Raw genomic sequence first — 5,690 nt, 5'->3', positions numbered from 1 at the left:
TATAGCTAGACTCATACGTGCTATGGTAGTCCTAGAACCGACTAAACCATAGCTCTGATACCAATCAAATGTAACACCCCGAACTCGAGACCGACACCGGAGTCGAACACGAGATGTTAACAGACTTTAAACCCTTTATAAAAATATTTCTCAGACACTGCCAATCTGCGTACTAGTCGCTTTAAAAAATCATATCTTGAGTTTCACAACTCGAAAATCAGTTTTGTGATTTTTCCCTGAAACTAGACTCATATGCCCATCTACATATTTTTTTCTAGAATTTTTGGTCTGGCCAATTAGTACAGTTCATTAGTCAAAGTCTCCCATGTTACGGGGATCGACTACACTGACCTTTGCGCATTACGACCTGGATATCTCCCTGAAAAGAGCTTCAATACTGATGCTGTTTGTTTCTATAGAAACTAGACTCAGAGAGGAATCTATCCATATATGGTATGACTCCTAATTGTCTCTGGTTAATTTATAATGAATTTCTAAAGTCGGAACAGGGAATCCAGAAACCGTTCTGGTCCTGTCTCACGAGAACCTGAATATCTCTTAACATACTGTCCATATGATCTTTTCGTTGCTTCTATATGAAAATATGCTCATCGAGCTTCGAATACATAATTTATTCATCAATTAATTCCACTCCTACTATTTTTAGTGATTTTTCAATCTCACGTCACTGCTGCTGCCAGCATCTGTTACGAAAGCAACTATGCCCGTTTCGTGATTTCTCCTTGATCTAACTAGTAATTCGTCATACATATCACAAATTATGATCATGACTAGCCATGCCAAAGGCTAATCATTGTCAAACATCCCCCTACTACACTATTGCCATATCATGAATTTTAACACCAAAATAATCAACCATGACATATGGCATAAAAAGGTCGAATTATCAAGATTTACGACCTAACGTTATGAAACCAAACCCAACCGAACATTTATGCCATTTTCGCATGGCTAAAAGTTTACATACCAAAGTTCAAACACAACATAATATCCTATACATGCCGAAATGTTCTCCTAAGCCGACTAAGAAGAAAGTACAAAACTTGCTAGCCGGTGTGATGACTTCGACGACGGCACGATCACGCAAAAAGAGATGAGTCCAAGAAACCTAGAATAGGTGACAAGCAAACACCGAATGAGTATATAACTCAGTAAGCCATAAGCATTCCACAACCATCCATTAATAAAATTATCACAACAGGAAACAATGAAATGAGGTTAAGTACTCCATCCATACCAAACTATACCATAGTTCCTTAAACCCTATGGTTCAATCTCATACCAAGTCCTACATTGGCCTTTCATACATCATTTTATTTTCGTTATAATCATACAATTAAACGAACTTTCACCTATTCCACAATGAACCTTATGTACGTGACTTCAACTATAATCGTCACATAGGTTCAAAACTTACCAAGCTCAACTCCAAATATAAACATAGCGCCTATTAGCCATGTACTCAAGGTACTTACCTTTTCCGCTGTCCAAAATTGACTCGGTAAAGTCGCACCCTTCATATAAATAATTTATAGAAAATATATATTGGGTTCGCACACATAGTGCTTAATAATCAACCGCGCACACTTAGTGCCATGCACTTTAAACTCACACACTTAGTGCCATGCATTTCAAGTTCGCACACTTACCTTTTTCCGCTGTCCAAAATCGACTCGGTAAGGTCGCACCCTTAATGTAAATAATTTATAGAAAATATATATTGGGTTCGCACACATAGTGCTTAATAATCAACCACGCACACTTAGTGCCATGTACTTTAAACTCGCACACTTAGTGCTGTACAATTTAAACCCGCACACTTAGTGCCAATCTCATGACCGTGAACACTTATTGCCCGCACACTTAGTGCCGAAAACCAGCCACTCCATAGGCTTCACTTCCTTTTTACATTCGACAAATTTCATCTCTACTTACATATACATTTGTATACATTTCATCTCATTAAACACAATGGTATAAGTATTACGATCCTTTAAATCAATACCAAAGATATGCTTAATGACTTACTTGTGTTGGGTAAGATGGTTCCAACTCGGCTACTCGATGATCTTTTCTTTGCCTTTGCTCGATTCTCCTCCTTTAACTCCTTGAGCTTAATCAATAAATCAACTAGTTTAACCGCCTTGCTAAATATTTACAATCCAATTACACATGCATATGTATGTTAGTATATTCGGCAATCACCCTTACTAATCACCCACTTGATCAATTATGGAGAATCAAAGTTAATATCACAATGTATACCCTATATGGCCCATTATACATAATCAAATTTAACATCATCTATATATTTACTCATATGGCCGAATATACCTAATCATTCATACACCTAACCAAAAATAATTTCTAAAATCTTTATATCATTTATACACTAGTAAAGCATCCTCTCCCTTTCCATCAATTTAGCACATGCATTACTCATTAACCTACAAAAATTATATTCGGCCTTAGCACACAACTTGCTAGCCGATTCTTTCCCATCTAGCAACCAATGCACATATGTGCTCACTCAAAAATGCTAAAAAAAAGATTCAAGAATCATCAATCCACCATCATATGCATCATTAACAAGCTTCATATTTAGCATGCAATGGCATTAACACAAACTCCACCTAGGCCGAATCTTAACTCATCTTCATGCCTCATCACCACAACATCAAACATCAAAATACCAACCAAGAATGTAACATGCATGGCCGAATATCATCTCCATCATTTAACAAAGTTTGAACCATGGCTAGGTAGATTTCAAACTTACAACTTAAAATATACATGAATCTCAAAGAATAATATCAAACATACCTCAATCTAGTTACATGCATGGCCAAACTTCCTCCTAATTCTCTTCCAAACCAAACATGAAGCAAGAACTCCTTCCTCCTCCCTTAGAATTTTCGGTCAAAAGAGGATGAAAAAGGATGAACAAGTTTTTCTTTTCCTTTCTTTAGCTCACGGCAATGGGGGGGGGGAAACAACCACTCATTTTTTTGTTTTTCCTTTCTTTATTACCCATACTCCTTATTTTATTTTTTTTCCTACATACCTCACTAGGCCAACATGTTCCCAACATGTTTCCACTCATAGCATGGCCAACCACTAGCTCAAATTTTGGGTAATTTGACATGCAAACCCATCTTTTTCACAACATGCATTAATAGACCATTTTAAATTAGCCTATCATATTTTCACCATGTCTCATATCGATCCCTATTTAATAATTTCTCATGCAATTGGCAAAATTGGAGAATGAAACTTCCACATACTCATGTACACACATAATAAGCATAGAATATGGAAATTAATTATTTTTATGACTCGGTTTTGTGGTCCCGAAACCACTTCCCGACTAGGGTCAATTTTGGGCTGTTACATGATTTGTCTAAGAATTCCTCACTTTGGGGTAATTGTTGTAATTTAATTACGTCACTTTCTAAATAAAAAAGTTTGAGATTTTTTAGTTAAGTTGTCTTTAACTGTAAATTGTATAAGTAAGTTAAGCTTGTGTCTGTATTTGTGTGGTAATACCCAAGGTCCAGATCCAGTTGATCAGATTAGGTTGAGGGTGTGACATCGGTCCCTTTCACTAGCTCGTTAAAACCAGAAATGAATTGAATATTGAACCAAATGAACAGAAACAAATAGAAGTGGTGAAAATGGAGAAATAGGAAACATTTGAAAATGATTATGGTTTTCTGCAAGATGAAAATTAAAATAGAGAATTGGAATCATTTAGAAATGAATGTGGTTCTCTCCAAAATGAAAATGAAAAATGAACAAGGCCTAAAAAATGAATTTATATTTATCAAATTAAGAAAAGTTCAAAAATATGGTCATAGTGTATCATTGAATAAAAAAATATTAAATATATTTCTCATAGATTCTTTTACGATAAAGTCATCATGATTTTAACAAAATTAGAATTGGGTCGAAAAAATTATTTAATTGAAAATATATTGAAGTTTATTTTGGAAATAGAAAAACAAATATTGGGGTGGATCAAATTATAAAGTATTAGGTTAAAAGCTTGGGAAGTACTTGTAATTGGACTTGATATGGAATAGGCCTAAAAGCTCTTTATGTAAAAGGGTGAGATGACAAACCCTAGTATTATTAAATAAGGTTGTCTCCCCCTATACTCCTAGTCATACTAGGAGTTTGTTTTCCTTGTTGAAATAAACTTCTACAATTCAACAAGGGTTATACCTTCTCTCCCTATAAATAGATGACATTGGTAGGACTGTTTACACAGCTTTGAGACATTGTTATTCAGTCTGAGAATATAGAGACTCTTATTCTCTAAAAATTATATATATATATTCCAGAATAACAATTCTGTCGATTTCTATTTGAGAAGAGAATTTTCGTTTTCACATTAAAGGAAATAAAACTATTTCTAGTTCTGTGTTTGATTCGAATTGTTCGAGCCTACACTTGAAGCAATTCGTGGTATGAGAATAGCAGAGAAGATCGTTTGGTTGAAAGTTGGGAACGACAAGGATTCGTCTATCCGAAACACAAGTGAGAGTTTGATCTAGGGTTTATTTCTAACAAACTGGGTCAATTTTCAAAATTTTTATTTTTCGCTGTGTAAGAAAACCATCTTCGATCCAGATTTTTTTTCCATCAATTGGCATCGGAGTGCCAGGTTATGCTATGTTTATAGTGTAAACCAAGATCGAAATTCTCTCTCTTCTTCATGTATGATTATATTTTATAAGACATGACATTCTTGTAATTGTTTTCATGTTTAAGGGAATGTATGCGAATGAATGTATGATGTTATTCTATTTTTATGGATGATAAAGAATTTTTCCAAAGTTGTGATTCCTAAAAATTTAATTATAATTTATTAATTTATCGGGCATGTATATCTTAGATCACAGACTATCATATCCATGCAGGGTTTCATTTTATTATTTACTTAAAATAAAATATCTGAGCCAGAAACAGACTTAATAATTTTGTAACATTTTTCTTGATGAAACTCAGAGAATCAAGACACATCCAGACTGATCGATACGACACAAACTTGACCCAACCAAAGCTGGCATGAAACTGACAGTGGTTCGACAGTAAGAGGCTATCGATGGTTCGACTATGGTGATTGACAGCAAAGGCTTGCTGATAGTGGTCAACAATGGCGATGACACAAAAATAGCGATGGAAAGACGACGATGATAGAAACATGAACCTATACTGCAACAGAAGTCTATGGTGGCAAAAATGAAGACCCAAAGTAAGCTTTAGGGTGTTTAATTTTATGCTTTTATTTATGGGATAAGTGTGATGATATTTATATGATTGTGAACATTTGTTCATGAATATATGTGATAAGCATGCCTTATAGTTTAGGGAAGAATGCCACATGTACTTGTCATGCATATATTGATCATTCATGATTGAAACCGAATATTAAAAACCTTGCATGGTTTTAAAATATTAAGTGGGAGAATGTCCCTAAACAAGACCTACGACATCCATCGATGATCTCTAGTGATGGCATGGTGACCGCTTTCCCCACAAATGTACGAACACTGGGACGGAGAATCAACATTAAACAATCAAATATAATGTGATATGCTACAAGTGTGATAGGTCAATTGTAATATTTATAGCGTTCAATGGAACACTTGAGTATTCCAAGGATC

This window comes from Gossypium hirsutum, chromosome A09 (genome assembly GCF_007990345.1).
Source record: "Gossypium hirsutum isolate 1008001.06 chromosome A09, Gossypium_hirsutum_v2.1, whole genome shotgun sequence".
Classification (NCBI taxonomy): domain Eukaryota; kingdom Viridiplantae; phylum Streptophyta; class Magnoliopsida; order Malvales; family Malvaceae; genus Gossypium; species Gossypium hirsutum.
Note: the sequence above shows the minus strand (reverse complement) of the source record.